The 19,160-nt window shown below is 37.5% G+C and overlaps 1 protein-coding gene across 15 annotated transcripts in view; it reads left to right on the top strand.

Annotated features, from left to right (window-relative positions):
• TBL1XR1 (TBL1X/Y related 1) overlaps positions 1-19,160 on the top strand; it is a 167,385-nt gene that overhangs the window by 67,449 nt on the left and 80,776 nt on the right. For 13 of the 15 annotated variants that reach the window (XR_011529081.1, XM_070582390.1, XM_070582384.1 and 10 more), the window contains one exon: positions 14,094-14,162. The exons of 1 other annotated variant lie outside the window; for it this stretch is intronic. The gene's annotated coding sequence lies outside the window, so the exon portion shown is untranslated. Of the gene's footprint in view, positions 1-13,431; positions 13,609-14,093; positions 14,163-19,160 lie in introns of those variants that run through there. One more of the 15 variants, XM_070582392.1, reaches the window with a different exon arrangement.

The following is a 19,160-nucleotide window of genomic DNA, read 5'->3' as shown; positions in this document are numbered from 1 at the left end:
TGAGAGGCAGAAAGTGGCTCTGTATTTTTTTATTCTCTCGTCATTAGTGTGTGGAATTCCATCAGGCTCATTGCCTCAATTGAAAAATGGCTACTGCTGCTGGAGGCATCATGTTTAAGTAGGAGGAAGTCCTGCATCTCTTCTCTATTTTCAGGAAAGCAAAAGCTTCCCCAGTTTGCTCCCGTGCGGTGATGGCTGCCCCCTCCCCACTATTTCTGCTTATTAGCCAGATTGTTTCGCATGGCTACCTCTAGCTGCAGGAAAGGCTGAGAAAGTGAGTATTAGTATTTATCTGGACCTGTTGCTGCTTTGAACAGAATTGGGATTATGTTAGCCTGGAAGCTGAAGACAACTAATAGTTGTTATGTAAATGAGCAGCTAATTAAGCAGTGACCCAACAAAGGAACCCACTATTGTGTCCCTCACTTGAAAATTAAAAGAAAAAAAAAAGCTGAATTTTTAGATAATCAAGTACCATGCAATTAGAAATTTTGGGATGCATGCCTATTAAAAATAATTTGGGCTTTAGACTCCATCAAAGTTACAAGGGGAGGAGATTGAGCAGTGTAGACATTAGGATTCAAAGCAGCCTAGAGATATTTAGGAGGAAGAGTCATCAAAACTTAGTGATTGGATAGGGCCAACAAAGGGGACGGGGAAGAGTCAGGTGACTTCAGGCTTCTGACTTGGGTAATGAATATTTAGCCATAAGCAACACAGTATTTGCTATAGAAATGGCTATAGGGCTTTTGTGCCTTCCAAGACTTTTTGGTAAACTTTCAAAAGTAAAAGGATTTTAAAATTCTGTGCTCTCTTTAGAATACTTATTAAGTAAATTAAATAAATTTAACCTAACTCTCCTCAAAGGAAGTCCCTGATTTCTGTATGTATTGGTTTTTTAACAATTAAATCCACATAATATTTCAAGAACTAGTCAGTTGTATGAAATACCCTAGGTCAAAAGTATTTGGAAACTGGGTAGTGGTGGATGTCAGAAAAGTTGTCTTTATTGGTTGGTGGACTTACACTGTCCTCTGGTGGGTGCCCATGATCCTGATGGTACTGACTCCATCCTACTTGTGGCAATAAGAGAATGTGGATATAGATCTCTTTCTCCTAAATATGTGGTTCTTCATTAAAAATTCTTTGCCATGTTGGAATAAGAAAACTCTTTGGTTAAGTTTGGGTACACCACTTTGGCAACCCAGGGTTTGCCCTGGATCCGGTATGTAGGTTTGGATCCTGGGCACTGACCTATGCACGGCTCATCAGCTGTGCTGTGGAGGCATCCCACATACAAATTAGAGGAGGATTGGCATGGATGTTAGCTCAGGGATAGTCTTTGTCAAGCAACAAGAGGAAGATCAGCAATGGAAGTTAGCTCAGGGCCAATCTTCCTCACCAAAAAAAACAACAAAAAACAAAAACTCTTTGGAAGCAAAGCCTTTGCGAAGATATTCAGTAGACCTAGAGGAGGAAAGTGGTTAAGAATTTCACCTGGCATCTGAAGAACAGTTACTCTGCCTCTTATCATCTATAAATCTTGGTCTAGGAACTTCTTTGAGCCTCAGTTAACTTGTTTTTGAAACAGACAATAATACCTACTGTACAAGCTTGTTATGAGATTTAAATGATACTGAGTGTACTAGCAATACAGAGTTTAATGTTTGTTTGTTACCGTAGTAAGAATATTTAACCTCTGGGTCTCAATTTCTTTATGAACTACACTGCTTTTCTTTAACTATGTTTAACCTTCATATCATCAAAACAGGTTTTCTATGCTATTGGTAATATATCTTTTAGTTTGTTTGGTTTTATGTCTGTGCTGCCTTAATTCTCAGAAGTCAGGAGATATTTTCTTCTTTCCTTTGAGGGCCTGGTTTTCTGTGAGCCTAGTTCTTATTTTTTAAAAGACTTCAAAGGATTTCGGAGGTCAACCTAGTCAAACCCAGTTCTTGCTTATAGGAAGTGAATCAGTCCCATAGAGGCTTAAGTTCTAGGCCCAGGACCACTGACACCCTAGAGGCAGAGTAGAGATGAGGACCCAGGTGCCTTGTGAGGAAAGGGTTCACCAAACCTTTTCTCCTTCTACTGATAAATGACCTTGTTTAATTTGAAACGTAAAGGTGGAATGTCAGCAATATTACTGGTCAACATGGGGCATAGCAAAGTGGTCCCTGATTTGTGAACTGCGTCTGGAGTGGGAGTGAGTACCTGGTCGGAAGCTGTGGTGCATTCTTCTGACTGGGCATGTCCCTTGATGGATTGGGTCCCCTGGCAGCTATGCCTATGAGATTCTTATAAGATGGTATTGGTTCCTCTGTGGATCTTGGGGTTTCTAAGCCATCGTAGCTTCCATCCCGTCTGTGAATTCTTGCCCCCTTGTACTAGAGCAGTTACTTGGTGGTGGTAGGAGGGAGAGGTACAAAGACAGTAACTCCTGACTTGCATATTCTGCTGACATGTCTGGCTTGATAATCCCCTGATAGCCTTTCCTGTTCTAGATCCTTCTGAGTAAACAGGTTTCAGGTGTGGCCTACTTAGGTTTTGTGTCTGTCTAGTTGAGTCTGAGTCATCCTAGTTCTTTTCATCTGATTGATTAGCCCTGACTTGAGATCAAGAGGCCAGTGAACAACCACACATGACAGATTTTCATCCTCTTTGTGGGAAAGATGGTTACCTAGAAGTATTCTTTAAATAATTTCTGGCTTATTTCCCTTCTTATGAGGAAAAGGCAAGCTTTTGTTGCTGCTTCCCTATCTCCACAAATTCTTCCCCTCTTCCCTGCTCTCATTTAGTATTCACTGGAATCCAGATTCTGTTTTAGGTATGATAGTAGCCACAAGCTATAGAGACACTCTTATTTTTTTTTCCAGTTTACAGTTGAAGGTATTGAAAAAAGTTCAGCTAGTCTTTTATAGTTCTAGCTTTGTTCATTTTCACAAACTAGTCTTATTGTCTCCTCTTTATTTTTTCTCTCTTGAAGAATATTGAGCACAATGGGGGAAAATGAAGAAGTCTTCGTCTGTGTCCACATTTGTGTGTTGTTGTTGTCACCTAGTTAGGAATTTTAAGGTAGTGATGGTAGGGAAAAGTATGTAGTACTAGGTGCAATTGTAAGCATTTGCTGGATATTTAAAAACTGAGTCTGCTGTCTAAACAAGTGACCAGACATTCCATTTCAGTGGCATTTTTCTATTTTCCAGTACTCAGTGTCTTGAAAAAGTTCAAAGCTCTTTGATGTTAACTTTGTAAGGGGGCTGGCCCCGTGGCCGAGTGGTCAAGTTCGCGCGCTCCGCTGCAGGCGGCCCAGTGTTTCGTCGGTTCGAATCCTGGGCGCGGACATGGCACTGCTCGTCAGACCACGCTGAGGCAGCGTCCCACATGCCACAACTAGAGGAACCCACAACGAAGAATACACAACTATGTACCGGGGGGCTTTGGGGAGAAAAAGGAAAAAATAAAATCTTTAAAAAAAAAAAAAAAAAAAAACTTTGTAAGAATGCTTGTATGAAAATAATTTGAACAGCCTCTGGACAACAGTTATGAAAGTTTCTCTTATTTAAGATATTTTCTTTTACATTTATAACTTTTATGATGGCCTCCATAATATTATAATGCGAAGTATTTAAAATAACCTGTCATTGATAATGCCTAGTATCTATCCTAGGAATTATGGCTTCATAATACACAGGAGATATAGGCAAGAAAAAATTAGAGTGATTGTAACATGCGACCTATTTTGTGAATATGGATGTTCTAGGTATGCTTCCAGTGCTGACAACACCAAGTTAAGGCACGTCTTCATACATGATTGCCTGCATACGGAACATAGAACATGCAATAGCTTCCTGAGTGTCTTGCCAACTCTTGTTGGAAATACAAACCAGTTCTGACCATCCTACTTACTACTGCAACCTGGGGGTACCACCTCCTCCCTTCCCCCAAAACTCCTGAGTCCCCTCACCCTAGGTGGACTTTTGTTTTCATGGCACTTATCACCTTCTACATAACACTTAATTCTAAATTCCACGGGAATTTAAACTGAGGGCAAGGATCTTTACTTACGGATGTATTTTAGTAAGTTTTGTTCCATTGTTGCTAAAGGGCTAACTTTTAGTATTAACAATGTCTGGTAGAGAGGTTAATAAATCTTTTCTTCCTCTTTTTCCCCTCTCCCTCTCTTTTTCCCTTTCCTTTCTCCCCACAGTTCTGTCGTCTATTGCAGGATAACTCTTACAGTCAGTAAGAAAAAATCCCCCAAAACAAACAACCCTACCATTTAACTTGGCTTAGAGATAAACAAAGGCTTTAAATTACATTTCTTCCTAGTCTCTTGAAGGAGAATCTGGCTTTCTTCATGGTTTGTATTTTCTTGAGTAACTATTGCATCACTGGAGAGAGTTCATTATGGCATCTAGGTCCTTTGTGGTTGATGGAATCTTTGGTTACTTTGATATTAGAGAACTGGGGAAAGATAAGAAAGTTGACCTTTTGTTTTAAATGTAATTCTGTGTATAGACAGTTTTATAAACTTGTTTTAGAAAATAATTACAAATACACAGTTTACTTTGTTTCTTTCCCAGATTTTTTTGTGGATTATGATTGTTAGAAAATGTGAAAACATGTTTTTCAGTAACATTTTAGTTCACATTATAGAAGTGATTTTTGGTGTCCAGTTGTCATTAACCATGTCAGAAAGCTGAAATACAAACTCATTTTCTCTCAAAGTATGCGTAATAACTCCCATTTCTTCTCTCTCACTACTTGGTGAACATTAGCTAGTACTGACAAAACTTAAGGCCAACGTTTTTCTTGCTTCCCTTTGCCCTGGCCAAGAGGGTTCATTTCCAGGACTGCTCTGCTATTTCTGTGCCTTCATCGTTCTCTTTCTTTGTTGTTTGTCTGTTTTGATTTTTTTAATAAGTCCCATTGCTGTTCTTATAATCTCATGGTAAGTCATAAACAGTTTTTTTGCTTAGAACCTAAATTTTTTATCTTTTACACTATACTATTCTTAACCCTTTTGTACCTTTTTAAGCTATATAAATATCAGTTATACTTAGCTGATATTTATTAGTATTAATTCTGTGCAAACCATCTTTAGAGATTTAATAGGATTGGTGCTCTCTTGTTTTTAAATCATAGTTGTTTTTTTTTCCTTTTTTTTAGAATAAGCCAGACTGGGTTCATCCTTGTTGGCCAGCTGTCTAGCGCTGAGCCCTCTCTGCAGTGTGTAGTAGTAACAGCTCGTAGCCTCATTTTACAGACGGGGATGTGCTCAGGGTTATGTGGGTATGATGAGACAGAGGTGAGTTTTTAAACAGAAAGAGTAGAAATCCTTTGTTGTTTGCATTCTACCTCCACTGTCTTCTAAGTGTCTGAAGATGGCAGAGAAATACTGACAGTTTAATACTCTCACTTTTCTGATCAAACTTCATTATTCTATATGGTGCCACATAAGATAATAGGTTTGAAGGACTTAGGAAGAAAATTTCCTTCTCATGGAGTGGTTATATTGTTTTAGTGGAGAATGCTTGAATAATGTTTTTCACTTGGTCTGTTACTTTGATTTTTTTTTTTGGTATCTTTACCTTATTTAACTTAGAAGCTTTCCGTTCCATCCTGGATCAGTAGAATTTTGGGTGGTCTTGGGAATTACTTCATGGTCAACAAAGTATTGGCTGTTTCCCCCCTTTTTTGGTGTGTGTAATAAAGTTTTATTGGAAGCAGTAATACCATTCATTTATGTATTCTGTGTGGCTGCTTTGCACTGTAATAGCAGAGTTGAGTAGTTGTGGCAGATCGTGTGCCCTGCAAAACCAAAAGTATTTACTTTCTGGCCATAGTTTGCCAGCTCATAGACCATTGCATAGCAGTAGCTGAAAAGTAAGATGAAGTAATTGTAGTGTTTGTATAGTCTCAGTCAGTGCTTTGTTATAATTTGGATGGTGAGCAGTGAGAGTAGTGTTTTGTACGGAAGTTAATAAATTGAATTACTTAAGAAAGGTGGTTGTCTTTCTTTTCATGACCCTGGAGAGAGTCTGTGCACACGTGTGCGTGTGTCCCTATCCCTGTGTTTGTGTGTCCTGAGTGGATCAGACAGACAACATAGCTTGTATTTGGTGGTTTAAGTATTCCATTTTAAATTTGAGGGGCTGGCCTGGTGGCATAATGGTTGAGTTCACACACTCTGCTTCGGCCGCCCGGGGTTCATGGATTCAGATCTTGGGCGTGGACCTATGCACCACTCATCAAGCCATGCTGTGGCGGCATCCCACATACAAGAAATAGGGGAAGATTGGCACGAATGTTAGCTCAGGGACAATCTTCCTCGCATACGTACATACATACATACATACATACATCAAACATTAAAATAAAGTTAAATTGAAAACAATTTGTCAAATCGGATGAGAATTTGGCCCTTTCTGGAATTATGAATATATCATTTATTTTATCATATACTTAGAATGAATTAGGTAAAAGACAGGATAGGCTTGATTTCTTAAAGGAGTGTATTTCTGACAGCCATCTTGATAGAAATATAGTAGTTAAATGAGAAATTTGTTTTAACTTACTGTGAAGGCAATGTATTTGTTATACGTTGGTTATACCAATTTTAAAAATATAGAGTCAAAGCAACCAGTTTTTAAGTTTTTTCCTGTGAATATCTGTAAGGAAATGCTATTAGTAAAGACACACACAAGTGCTTCTTTCGAAGACTTCAGTAGTAGATAGAAAGATAACATTTTAAAATTCTGAACCTAACCCACCTAATTTAATGTAAATATATTTTTTCTCTTTCTGTCTAAACTACTTCAGAATGACAATTTTCATTTTAGTAATTATCTGCTGGCATGTTCTTAATTAAAAAAAAAACACATTAAGAAGCTTCTCCTTTTCCATTACAAAGTGAAAATTGAAGACAGTTTGGAAGTGTGATTGAGCCCTCCGCTTCAGTGAGTGTTGGGTGTGTCCATCGTCAGTCTTTGTCTTCACACTGGTCAGGTGTGTTCATCATCACTGTGCTCACACTGGTCAGATGTCAGATGTGTTCATTATCACTCTGGTCACATTAATCAGGTGTGTTTACTGTCACTCTTTGTTGTCACACTGGTTAGGTGTGTTCATCATCACTGTGTTGTTGCACTGGTCAGGTGTGTTCATTGGCCCTCTGTCGGGTCCCACTAGTCAGGACAACTGCCATGTTCAAGCACACTCCAAATATGTTGTAATTTAAAAGTTTTATCAACGCTTAAATGTTTTTTTGAGTACTAGTGGTGTTATGTTACCTCACAAGAGACGTAGTATCACTGGGCTCCACAGCCATAGTCACAGCACAGCAGGGTGTGAGCAGGCAGTCTGTGTTCTGCACAGAAGTGCACAGCCACGGGGACCGGTGAGCACTGCCATCCACACCGCGTTCTGTCAGCCAAGCCATTTCCCTGGTATGGGACTGTGTCTTCTCAGAGGAAAGGGCTCCTTTTTACTTACATCTGTTATTTAAAAATGACTGAATCCTATGCCAGGCACTGTTTAGCACTTTATCAATATTAAGTTATTCAACTCTCGTAACCATTTCTTTTACAGATGAGAAAACTAAGTCCCTGAGAAGTTAAGTAACTTGTCTTAGCTCGTCTGGCATACTCAGTTTCAGAGCCTGGGGGTCAAGTCTGAGCTGTGTGGCTCCACAGTTCAGGCTCTTAACCCTTGTGCTGTAATATGGCTTCTCTATTTTTCTAAGTTGTCCTGCTGGAGTCTAATTTGCATAAAGGTGCCACAGAGGCTGCTGGTGGCCCTGGCAGCACACTTGAATGCCGAGTTGGAAAAAATTGGACAGGGCGCACAATACAACCCCATGTCATATCTCACTATAATCATTTCCTTGCTGAGTGATAGATCTAGGTTTTGTTTGAACATTTCCATTGATTTGTGTGACAGTTTTCCACTATATTGAGCAGAAAAAGTACCTTTCTATAACTTCTACCTACTAATAATTTTGTCACATATAGCTGAGTCTCATTGGTCTTTATGTATCTCTTTATCTAGACGTAGGTATCAGCACTGCTCCTTTGTGCTTTTTTTTTAATGGTAACTCCTCTGTTTTGTGGTCTTCCTACGTCTCTTTCTGTCTAAAGTGTCCTCATTATTGCTGTCCTTCTTTTCTAATTCATTTTTGGACAGAGGGGTTGAGTTGTATCTTTTGTTTCTTATTGTTAATCTTAAAATCAAATTAATAACTTGTAATTTGCTCGATATAGTACGTTTCCTGTTCTAGTTCTGAGAACCACTCACTTTTCAATGCTAATATTTCAAAGAAGTGATCCCTCTGTGCCTCCACCCACACCAACAGATTAACAATTAGAATCTGGTAAAATTCCCCATCCTGCCATTTCCTGCCACATAGTCTAGTGGGTTTCAACCCCCACTGGAATCACCTGGGGGTGCTTCTAAATGCAACTGCTGTGTACATTCTACTCTAGACCAATTAAATCTGGGTGAGGGACCCCCCCTGTGTCACAGGTGAGAATCTGGAAAGGTGTTTCTGTAGGACAGAGTTAATCAGTGACCCACCATCCCTGGCAGAGCTGTTGTCATTTCTGCTGGGAGTGTATTTTTCAGCAGAATGGATTTTGTGTTGCCCTAGCCTAATTAGCTATTCAAATTCTTAGTATCTTGTATTAAATATTCTACCCTTGGGAAGAGTGAGAAACCTAGTAAGATCAAAGAATTGTGTCCGTTTTTTCTTCTAATTTGTTAAGTAGCAAGATACCTGCCTGTGTGATCTTAGGCAAATTTGAAGTAGGCAAAGTTTGATTTTTTTTTTATCCTGTTATTTCTTAGATCCTTACGTTATGCCTACTGCATCCTGTCACCCTTCTACTTTTTTCTTCCTCCCAAACTACTTAAAGAAAAAAAAGCTATAGCTGGTATCAGCTTTGTGTTAAGAAGAAAACAATGTCAGATCTGTCATGTTTCTTAGGCATCATAAATTGTAAGTTGCACCATTAATTTAGTAACAGTGTTTTGGAAGAGAAAAAGAAATTAGTTCTAGTTACACTTTCTTGATGGACTTTCTTTTTTTAAAAAAGTGACTGACAGTAATATATATGTATCCATATGTTTTTATATCATCTTTCTAGTATTACAACTAAAGTTTGAGTGTAAGCCTTTTCTCGTGTTCAAGTTCTGTCACTGAAAGTTAGTGAAACTTTGCATGGATAGAGATGTTTGTGCCTAAAAAATAAATTTGACTTTTAATAGCACTTGAAACTGCCCAAACCTAACTTTAATTTTAAAAATTCTATGGCTTAGTATAAAAGAGTTTGTGGATTTTATTGTTTTTTATTGCATTGCTTACTCTCTGACAGGCAAATTTCGGGGTACTGGATAACTTTTTGTCTTATTCTTGCACAATAGTTTTTTTGGTATAAATTTAATATAAAAATTCAACCGCATATGATGCTATCAATGAAACTAACTCAACTAAGGTAATAATAGGATGATTAGACACCAGGGAATATTTAAATTGTTCTTTATGTGGGCTTGTGGTCTTGAGTATATCTTATTTTTATAAAATTGGGATCATAATATACAACTGTTGATTCCGTTTTCCCTAAGTCACTTAGGTAATACAGGGAAGTGAAATCATAACCAGTGATGGCAAAGCTGTGTCTCATCAGACTGCTCTGCTTTTGAGTCTGATCTCGGGGTCAGTGTCCTTAAGATGTCCTTCTGTTACAGCTCTTTCCTCTTTTCCACGTACCTCATCTTCCAGCTGTCTAGAGTATTGTGTGTGTGTGTGATTCCCTGGGAAATGAGACTAGGGTAGGGGAGCACAGGATATAATGCTTTAGAGGCTTTGCTGAATGCAAAGTTTGTTATTAGAGATTGCCATGTGGAAGAAGGCAGCTAAGTCGTCTTTTGTGAAATGGATCATATTCAGTTGAAACTCCTTGATTTACAAATAAATTTCTTTTTAAATTGTTCCTGTTGGAGGTAATCACTGTTCATTTATTGTGGTTTCAGTCATGTGCTAAGCAATTTGCTTTGGACCTTATCTGTGACTTTTCTTTTGCCCAGAAGTTCATTTAATAAAAATCTTTCTAAGCAGATTGATTATGGTAGGATTGTTATGTTTTTTTAATTAATTCTTGGGATGATTTTTCCAAATTCTCCAAATTTAAAAAATTCATTTGTAACTTCTGTTTCTTAAGGATACCGGGTATCTTGAAGTTGTTACTAGCCACTAAGTTCGAGATTAGATTATGTTGCTACTTTAAATTATAAGCAATTTTCGTTTTGTTTGCACCTTTTCCTAGGGAAAGGGCCCATAATCCATTAGCTTTTCAAAGAGAGCTACAAGCCAAATAAATTTACTTCTAGAGACCGCAGGGTAGTAGTTGTGAAGATCAGTCAAAATACACTGTTGTGCTGTTTTACAGGATTTTGCATCTTAAAAAAAATCCTCTTAAGTGGAGGTGGTAGGTTTTGGGTGTCTGCTGAGTCATCAGTGTTTGTTTCTATTCTGAAAGCCTTTTCTGAGATTAATACTTCATTTATTTTAGGTAAAACGTTCTGAAATACAGATTCTAAAAAGCAAAACTTTTTGTTTGGAGACAAACCAAAGCGAACAAACATTTATTTCATCACAAGAAGTAAAGAAAATAGGTTTAGTTTATGCAGTACACAGAGTAGTTGATAGTTTTACGCTAATTTTATAACATGCTCTTGAGTGTTTTTAGTGGTAAAAATCAACCTTTATTAATCACTTTCTGATTAATATTATTAATATATTAATATTGATGTAGTCAGGCTCTCCTAAATATTTTTGAAGTAAAAATCTGTTGAGTTCTTCCTTATCAACGTGATTTATTTGTGCTGTAATTCAGTTTCTGGTGTGTTTTATTTTCAAATATGTGTGTACCTATCCCTACTACACATACAGATGTTATAACATTTTATGAACATATGTATCTTAAGAACTGTATGTTCAAGGCACTGTTCTTAGTTCTGTGGTGGGACAGCAACATGAACAAATCAGTCTCTGGTTACGAGAAGTCTGCTGGGGGAGGCATGGTAAGAGAGTATGGCGCACATAATTCTACCGGAGGCTCCTGTTTCTCTCTTCAGATAATGGGGTGAATAATTAAGGGAGGATGCTGATTTGGGCTGAACCTTTAAAGAAGAGATGGGCTAGGTTTGTGGTCAGAGAACCTTAGTAGAAGGATATTTCTGGCAGAGGAATGAGCGGTGTCATGGCAGCCAAAGAGTGCAGAGAACAGAGGCAGGGGGATGGGCTGTGGCAAGAGTAGAGGATGTTGAACAAGGGAGACTACAAAGGCAGGTGTCAAAAAACATGCTTTTGTTTTTTGGACAGCTTGAATTACTTTAGTACAAATAGTTTTAATATACATTCTGTCAGATTATCTTAAATACACCTGAGATTTTTGAAATTCTTCTGTAGAATATATAATTATATCTTTTAAAATTCAGATGTTCGCTATAAGCTGAAGAACTGTGTGGTATACTTTACAGATGCACTGCCCAATGGCCAGGGCACAGGTAAATGAGTTGACTAGGAAAACATCTAGTACAGAAACCAAAATATGGCCCTGCTTATACGTTTTTTTAGAAATTGCCTAGTTTTTCAGATTGTATTGTGTGTGCAAATGGGCATACCTCTTGACACATTATTTTTCACAGATTTATTCATCCTTCCAATCCTAGAGTCAAATATTTATTAAACCACTTAAATATTTATTTAATCACTATTGTGGCCTATTCCCTTAAGGAGCTGTCATCTAATAGGAAAAGCTAAATGAATGAGTGAAGAAAACAGAAGTAGAGAAAAGATAATTAGAGAAAACTGAGGTTAGAGACATCTGAGAGTGATGAGAGAAGGACTCACTGACCACAGAAGAGAGAAGAGAACCAGAGAGAAGAGGAAAAATAAAGACTAGCAACTGGAGTGGTTTAATAGAGTATTTTCCAAAGTTAGACATGTGTGTGTTTGTGTTGTGTTATGTACACCCCCAGTAGTGAAAACAAGTATCCAGTGGGGTGCAGTGCCCTATTAGTCTACCTATGTTCACTTTAGATTTAAAAAATTAAGCATTATTAATACTTAATACAGGGTTCAAATTTGTACCCTCATTTGGCCCTGATGTCAGTCATGTATAAGTAACATGGCACAGAATGGTATTGGGAAGAGTGGGAGTTCACAAAGCAACAGTGGCAGTCCCATTAATTCGTCCGTTTCTGGGAATTGCCATGTATTTAAGCTTCCTGCCATAAATTTACTTGTGTTTGTGTAGATTTATGGATTATATTATCTAGTTTTAACCAAACCCCACAAAACAGACTAATAACTTAAAGATTTCTGCAAGCAAACGGGATATAAGAAACATGAATAAGAATAGGAAACAAGAAAATGGTGGAGCTGAGACTTCAGCTCCTAGAATGAGCTTTGCACCTGCCATGGTCTAATAATTTTAGAAGGTGGCTGAAAAAATGCGAGATTATCAAGAAAGATATTTGACATATAGGCATACATTCATAATTGGTACTGGTGAGCCTTGCTCTAAGAGTAAGTTGTACCTTGAGATATTAGTTAATAGTGATATAAAACCATCATGATTAAAAAGACATAAAAGTTAAGAATTTAGAATGTTGCAGACAAGATTGTAGCACTGTAAATAAGTAATTTCTCTTTGTTTTTTACGTTGGTTTTATGTGTTTTAAAATGTACATAATTCAGTAGCAAATGGTAATTATTTATAAAGAAATAGAATGAAGGTGTGCCAAAACTTTTCTCTGTGAAGGGTGCTCTGCCAACTTTTGGATAACAAATAGCCCAATATAGCCTATAGCTCAAAAATTCATAAAGACTTTATAGTAAAATAATTGATGTTCATAACAAATGACCCTGAGGTAAACAGAACCTAGCCGTAATGTAGTGTTTGTTTGGACTCAGTCATGATATCTGTGGAACGTTTCCCCAATAGGTGCTAGAATGGATCTCCTAACTAGCTCACAAGTGTCTTGTGCCACAAAGCTTTGGGAGTCTCTCCCCTGTCTTGAAGCACTAGAAGCTAGTGGGATATTGTATGTGGAAGTAACCCATCTATAATTTCAGTAAGTGTGTGGCGTGTTTACTAAATGTTATTTTAATTCCTAAATTTCCTTATAACTTAACTACCAGAAAGTTATACAGTAGCACCGTTACTTAGTATGGCCACGGAGTTGGTCATCAGCACAAATCAGAGTTCCAGTCAATGAAAGATAAAATCAGAGGGGAGAAAACTTCAAGGGATTAAATTCTTTCTGCAGTTATTCGGTGTATTTGCTTAGTTAACTTTTTAGTGTTTACTGACCTAATTCACCTGTTTGGTATATGAGGTGAAGCTCCTCCCTTCCTTTTGTGGCAGCGGCGTGTACTGTCACGGAAGATTGTGCTCTGCTCTAGCACATGGTGGACCCTGTGCTGGTCAGGGTTCCCCCTGAGGGTCACCCCTCTGACAAAGAGTGTGAAAAACAACTTGTGTATTTACACAAAAGCTTCATGGAAATAATGTGCTGTGACTTAGCAATGGAGAAGACTGGGTAAGCTATAAAATGTAAACTCTGGAGATCAAAGTTTAAGTTTTGATTGAAATTGTTTCACAACCAATCGTGTATTTCTCTTTATTATTAAACGGAATATATAGAATGTAAGTTTATACCATTGGTTATGGCTCATGATCATAGATTATGAACATACAATAATGGGCCTTATTGCAGTAATATTTGCACTGAGTTGAATGGGGGTGAGAGCACCTATGTGCAAATTCATCTCTTTGAGTCTCATGTTGTTCTTTGCATTGACCTTTTAGGAAATCTGTAAAGATTCAGTGCCTGCCACTATTATGCACTCAAGTTGCTGCTGTTGTTTATGATAGCAATTGCTTAGGGGGAGAAAGGTATTTGCTGGTAGGGACCTTAAAGACATAAATAAAACGCATTTCATACATGTAACATTTTGTATGGGAAATCTTTTAAACTGAACTTGTTTTAGGGCACACTGAATATTTTACTTTCCTTTTTCTCAGCATCAGCAACTTGTGATTGGTGGTACCGGATACTCAGTTGCACATCCCCACATCAATGCACTGCCAATGGTAAGAATGCCTCCTGCTCCGAATGCCAGTGTTTTAATTGCTCTTTTTATTATTCTCTTATTTTTAAGAATCTATTAAGAATTTTGAAAGTTTCTTATAATTTAACAATATACATCTGTTCCCGGAGTATAAAGAAATGTTTTTTTAAAACAATGTAGTTTAAGATACTTAATTTTTGATTATTAAGTGAAAAAAAAAAAAAAAAAGAAAAAAGTCTTACTTGGAAGATTTCCTTTGTACATTTTAGAACCTTTTGGTTATGGCTATCAGGATTATTATATATATTGTTATATAGTGATGATCTTGTATTTTAACAAGTTGACTGTATTTTGTGAATAGAATTTCCTTGTTAAACTTAAGTTATAGTGGCAGTAATAGCGCTTGTGTTTTTGTCTATCATCTTACTAAAATAGTCTGTTTTTGCATATTCTATTTATCCTAATATTTATAGTTAAAGGGCATTGAAAATGTCTGAAGTTCTATTTTTAGTTAGTGAATAATTTTCAGAAGAGCCATTCTTACCTGTTTATAAAGATCATTTAGAAGCCTTCCTCTGTGGAGTAAAAATCTGTCAGCTCTGTTTTGCCACAGAAAGACTGTCGAGTTGGAATTTGCTCTTTTCTGCAGATGTCTTTTGGCAAGTACTCTTGTAGAATTAGATGACAGAACTGGACTAAATTTCTAAAGTCCAGGCCAAGTGATCTCATCACTGTTAATTAGAATCAGAATGGTTCTCCCTTATAAAAAGTAATTCCTTACCTAAATGATCTTGCTGTGTATTTTGGGGATCGGTAAATAGCAGAGAATGAATTTTGACTTTCATTTTTTTTAAATTAATTACTTAACAAAAATACTTTCTACTTCTAAATATTTTCTATAGTGTATTATCAAAAACTTTCATTATTTTTACTTCATCAAAGTTTTATTTTTAAACATTGAATCAGGTAGCTATAGAAACTGATTAAGGTGTATAGCATTTGGTTGGAAATGGTAGATGCATCAGTCTGAAATAAAAACTACTACAAATTAACTAGAACCAGGATGAGTGGATAAGTTACCTGTGAAAATATTCCTAGGAAATGATTCATTTTAAAGCTGGACTTGTCAGTATGTTGCTAGGAGGAAGATTTCCGTTCTCTCTCTTCTCAATTCTCATTGGGGAAGAATAGCGACCTCGCCCTCCTCCCCCTGCCCCTCCTCCTGCCTCCTTTTCCCCTCTCTCTTCTCCTTGTCTCTGTCTGTCTCAGCAGTTAATGGAGAATGTTGGGGGAAAATAAGAATTTTTTTCCTGGCTTTACCTAGCACAGAGGAGCACGTGGTTCTTTGTTAATTTATGAAACCCTGGCTGCCTTCTTTAGGGTGCTTGGGTAACTCATTAACTGTCCTGAGATCTGGTGTTTCCTCTGGAGCTCCAGCGTTTCTCATGTCAGAAGCAGCTCCATGGTAAATCAACTTTGGCCTTTGCAGTGTCCACCCTTGGCTTTTTGTTTGAAGTTTGAAGCCCGTTAGTCATTTTGGTTGTTGGAGTCTTAACTTTGTGGCACGTTTCCCCTGAGAATCTGTTGCACAGGCCTCTTGGGTATCTGAGGTGTGGGTGTGGGTGCTGTGCTGCTGGCGCTCTCTTCTGAGTGCCTGTCCTCATGGGATATTTATGTGCCTCTCATACACACTGTGTGTTGTTTTGTTTTTGGAACAGCTCATAGACTGTAGGTTAAATCAGATTATCTCGAACGCATTTCCCAATTTTGTTGAAATCTCTGAAATCATTTTTAAGTCATGATCACAGACATTTATGTTCATTTATGGTTGTGTTAGTTCTATATATGGATTAGTGTTAGAAATTAAGAAGGCCAAGATTACAGCAAACTTGCTTATAGTCTAGCAGAGGACACTGAAGCCATTTCTGCAGGTTTTCATGATGCACTAGTAAATTTATAGGTATTGGTTCAAAATGGTGGTTTTCCCATGAACCTGAGAAGTGCCATAGCATTCCGAGTTAAACCTGTGCTATGTAGTATCTCACTTTTTTGCTCTGAAAATGCCATAAAGGAATGCTTTGTGGGAATGTATGTAAGTTACCTCTACCACCCCAGCCCCATCCCCAACTTTGTTTTTGATATAATAACTTTGAGGGATTCATAGTATTCTTTTTTGCCTTACTCTTCACTTGCCTAGGTGCAAGTTATTGTAACTCTAATTGCATCTTTGTTTTTTTAAAGATTGGCATCTGAGCTAACAACTGTTAATCTTTTTTTTGCTTTTCTTTTTGAGGAAAATTAGCCCTGAGCTAACATCTACTGCCAATCCTCCTCTTTTTTGCTAAGGAAGACTGGTTCTGAGCTAGCATCCGTACCCATCTTCCTCCACTTTATATGTGGGACGCCTACCACCGCATGGCTTGCCAAGCGGTGCCATGTCAACACCTGGGATCCGAACCTACGAACCCCGGGCGGCCAAAGCGCAACATGTGAACTTAACGGCTGCGCCACCAGGCTGGCCCCTTTTTTTGCTTTTTTTCTCCCCAGATCCCCCCAGTGCATAATTGTAATATGTATATATATATATTTTTTTAGTTGTGGGTCCTTCTAGTTGTGGCATGTGGGACGCTGCCTCAACATGGCCTGACGAGCAGTGCCGTGTCCGCGGCCCAGGATCCGAACCGGCGAAACCCTGGGCCGCTGAAGCGGAGCTCACAGACTTAACAGCTTGGCGATGGGGCCAGCCCCTCTAATTGCATCTTAAATCATCGTGATTTACAGCTCCTTTCCTAAATAAATGTTTCATAGTACTTTCTGTAATTATCTCATTGCATTAATAGACCCCATTGGCCAACAGGTGTATATTATTATTTTAACTTTCTGTTGTGAAAAATTTCAAATATACACTTGAGACTAGCATAATGAACTCTCACCCAGCTGCAACAGTCACCAGTTTTGTTTCATCTCTGACTTCCTTATTCCTGTGTCTCCCCTACCCCCAACGCTCGATTATTTTGGAGCCAGTATATATATCCCAAGATTTCATTCACAAATATTTCAGTAGGTATCTCTAAAAGATAGGGACTGTTTAAAAATATATACCACAATTCCATTATCACACCTTAAAATCTGACTATTTTTATTTGAAAAGGAATTTGAAATATACTTTAAAAAATTGTCATAAAAATTCATAACATAAAACTTACCATCTTAACCATTTTTAAGTGTACACTTAGTACACCTAAGGGTAACGTTAATTGTAATTCACATTGTTGTACAACAGATCTCTAGAACTTTTTCATCTTGCGAAACTGAAACTCTGTACCCATTGAACAAAAACCTCCCATTTCTTCCTCTTCTCAGCCTCTGACAACCACCACTTTACTTTATGTTTCTATGTGTTTGACTACTTTAGATACCTTATAAAAGCAGACTCATACAGTAGCTGTCTTTTGTGACTGGCTTGTTTAACTTAGCATAATGTCCACTAGGTTCATCCATATTGCAGCATGTGACAGGATTTCCATCTTTTTAGAGGCTGATTAGTATTTTCTTTATTCATCCATCAATGGACATTTGGGTTGCTTTGGCTCTTGTGAATAATGCTGTGATGAGCATGTGTTCAGATATCTCTTCGAGATCCTGCTTTCAGTTCTTCTGGATATATACCCAGAAGTGAGATTGCTGGCTCATGTGGTTCTTCTCGTTTTAATTTTTGAAGAACCTCCATACTTTTTCCCAAAGTTACTGCACCATTTTATGTTCCCAACAAAAGTGCACAAAGGTTTTGATTTCTCTACATTCTTGTCAACACTTGTTTTCTGTGTGTGTTTTTGGTTTTGCTTTTTAACATAATGGGCATCCTAATGGAAGTGAGGTGATGATAATTTCTTAATATCATCAAATATCCATTTAGTTTGCTTTCCTCATCTTCTTGTAAATAATGTTTTTCCAGAATCACAACAGAATTCATGCATTACGTTTGGTTGCTGTGGACATCTTATGCTTCTATGTCTTTATTTATTATTTTTTTTCCCTTTTATTTGTCGTGTAAGGTTTCCTCATTCTGTATTTAGTTTATTGCATCCCTGTAGTAAAATGCCTCTCTCTCCATTGTACTTTTTGGTAAACTGGTAATGAGATCTAAAAGCTTAATCTAATTCACATTTTGTGGAGTTTTTTTGCTTTGTTTTGAGGGGGTTAGGGTGAGAGAATATTTCGTAAGGCAGTGCTAAGAACTTCCATGAAGAGGCGCATAATATTTGGTTGTCTCTATTTGTGATATTAGGTGACCAATGATGATCATTGCCTAGATCTGTAATTTCCATGAGTGTACAAAATGTTGATATCCTAATTAGATCAAACCTTTATTATCTGTCCTATTTCTATAAAGAGGAATGTCCTTCATCAGGTATTTGGCACAGTTTGCACAGGAACCGGCATACTGAATACTTGATTCTTGACTTTACTTACCAATTTTCAAAGTACTGAGCTGTTTCCTAGAGTCCTGGAAAAGTAGACCAATGAGGATTTCTTTTTTAAAGTGTCATTGTGAGCTTCTAGATTTAAATGTTTGATATGTTTATTGCATTGTAGTTTTTATTCTTATTCTTACGGATGCTCAGATTGTCTTGGCCAAAAGAGCTTAAGTTGACTTCTGAGTCTTTTTGACGCGACTCTAGTAGTCTTTGATGGCTTCCTTGTTTTCTGACCTAACAAGATGTTCCAAAGCTCTTTTTGTACCTGTTCTTCCTGAGTCCTCAGATCAGCTATGTCTCCAAGAAGGCCTGGTTCGTTTTGGTGAAAAGTGGTGTTTAGAGCCACAATTTAGGGCTAAGGGTAGTCATTGTTTCTGGTTGCCGGAAGCAGTGTGTGTCTGTGATATTTCTGATACAAATTTAGGATTTTATTTTTTAACATTTAAGTTCTTTGATTTCAGTATTTCCGTCTTATGCTGAAAAATCTCTTTTCCTAATGGTATTTACGTAAACTTTTTTCTTCTATATATTTATATTATATA

Source organism: Equus przewalskii, chromosome 18 (genome assembly GCF_037783145.1).
Source record: "Equus przewalskii isolate Varuska chromosome 18, EquPr2, whole genome shotgun sequence".
In the NCBI taxonomy this organism is placed as follows: domain Eukaryota; kingdom Metazoa; phylum Chordata; class Mammalia; order Perissodactyla; family Equidae; genus Equus; species Equus przewalskii.
The sequence above is the reverse complement of the archived record's forward strand: the minus strand, read 5'-3'. Positions and strand labels throughout refer to the sequence as shown.